This window comes from Amyelois transitella, chromosome 19 (assembly GCF_032362555.1).
Source record: "Amyelois transitella isolate CPQ chromosome 19, ilAmyTran1.1, whole genome shotgun sequence".
NCBI lineage: Eukaryota > Metazoa > Arthropoda > Insecta > Lepidoptera > Pyralidae > Amyelois > Amyelois transitella.
In genome coordinates, this window is record NC_083522.1 from 5603598 (window position 1) to 5605743 (window position 2146).

The 2146-nt window shown below is 31.8% G+C and overlaps 1 non-coding gene across 1 annotated transcript; it reads right to left on the bottom strand.

The window, feature by feature from the left end:
- Window positions 1–52: 52 nt before the first annotated feature.
- On the bottom strand, window positions 53–134 carry Trnal-aag (transfer RNA leucine (anticodon AAG)). Its single transcript has one exon. It is a non-coding gene; the product is annotated as a tRNA-Leu (tRNA).
- Between the last annotated feature and the right edge of the window lie 2012 nt (window positions 135–2146).

The following is a 2146-nucleotide window of genomic DNA, read 5'->3' on the forward strand; positions in this document are numbered from 1 at the left end:
CATAATAACGCAATTTTAGCATAAAGTATAAATAAAAATAAACAAAAAAAACTGGCAGCGGTGGGATTCGAACCCACGCCTCCGAAGAGACTGGTGCCTTAAACCAGCGCCTTAGACCGCTCGGCCACGCTACCGGATAGCGGGACTGGTGAAAATAGCTAACACACTCACTGCTAGATTATCTGTATTTAATTTACGTGACCTATTTAAAAATAGTTGCATGGTAACATTCGAACAGTTTAGCGAATGAATTCTCAATACTTTTTATTAAAGAATAGGTGTGTTTGTATTCTATTAAAAGTGAAAATTCTTATAAAAATCTGAACTTTAAAACATTAAAATTTACATTCAACACTAAAATCCAGTAGGTACCTACCCACTTATGGGTTTATCTGTTCAGTGCATAGCTAATTAATAAAACATTATTTGAACAGAGGTCACTGAGTAATTGTAACACAATCAATATTGGATTAATAGTTTAGATCAAAGAAGTGTAAAATGAAAATCATTGTGATAAGTCAAATGATAAAATTGATTAAAGTGTAACAACCAAAATGAACTTGAACAATACACATGTTTACCCGTTGAATGAGTACTTATTCAATTTCAACTAGCGTTATATTGAACGTTAAAAGCATAAAACATATATTTTATTGAATTTTAATTATATTTTTTGAGTCGGAATGCCAATGTTTTAGAGTTGAATTGTTGATTTATCAAATATCACTATTAATATTTCATAATGTAAACAATTCCTGGGAGGATTATAAAAGTCAATCAATGAAAAGGCATATTTTCTTATCCGTAGTTATTATATTTGGTAGAATTCCGGGACTGGTCCCCTATATTTTATATTATTTACCATTTGTTAAGTATATAAAACCGTTTAATAAAAGATATCTTTTACGCTTCTGGGTACTTCCACCTTGCATATTTTTTGTACATTGTCGAGTCATAATGATAACATAGAATGTTTCACTTCGCAAGAATAATATTTGGCTGTATATTATACAAATGAGGAACGGTACTCGATTCACTCCTTGCCTTTTTTGGAAGTGCTAGAGTCGGCTATATCACCTTTGATCTAGGCTATCGTTAGCATTCTATCATTTTTTGTATCTTCTCGTTATGGTTACATTGTATTTTTATGATAATCATTAGGACCCATCGATTATTATGTAGGTTTCAGGTACAATAATCATGGTATCGACTCTGTTTAAGGGATAAAGACGCGAATGTATTTAAGCAATTATATATTGTCGGATGGCTAGATATTTTAATATATACATCAATCACGTTTTAATTCGCTATGGGTGTAGATAAAGTTAACAGTCGTGAATTAACTGTATGATCACGTTCAGCTTATGGCTTATTGATGGAATTGAGGTTCAGAGTTAGTTACAGGTTGCTAACCCATCACTTAAAAGAAACATTTCAAGCTTGTATTAGCCTTTCCCTTGGTCACTTGATTTTTACAATTTTCATGGGAAGAAAAGCAAATGACAGATATAACTAGATACCTATCTTTTTATTAAACTATTATTTGCACAGACTAATAAGTTACCTACTTCAACCTTTAAAAAGTATGGTTGATGAAGGAACTTAATATTATTCCTTATACACGAAAGGCGATATGTCTTATATTCTCTCTATATATATCGTTTAGTCTTATATTTTCTTTTTTTACAATACTCTTAATCTCAAATCTAGAAAGCGGTGGAAGATAATAAATATGTAATATCAACATGAATAAACTTAGAAGCTTTTATTTATGCCTGCAAGGAGAATATATGAAGATGTTTAGCTTTCAGTAGGTAGGTGTGGACTGGCAAATTTAACAATTACGTATGTTCTGTAAAGAAGTTGTAAACAACTACTCGTAAACTAGTCCAACATAATTGCGTCGTTATTGTATTGGTGTTGTTAAGATCGCGTCTGATATGCCATCATCGAGCTACCGGAAATTGCAAAGGTACTTACATTGTATCCTATATATACTCGTAAACTTATAAAAGGGAGATATTTGGGGTATAAATGGTATAATAGATATTTTTCCCGTGTGATTCATTACACGAACGTACCTCGATGAAATCGATGTCACATACTTAGAGAGTGTCTTAAACCGACGAGCTTACATTAAGAGTTA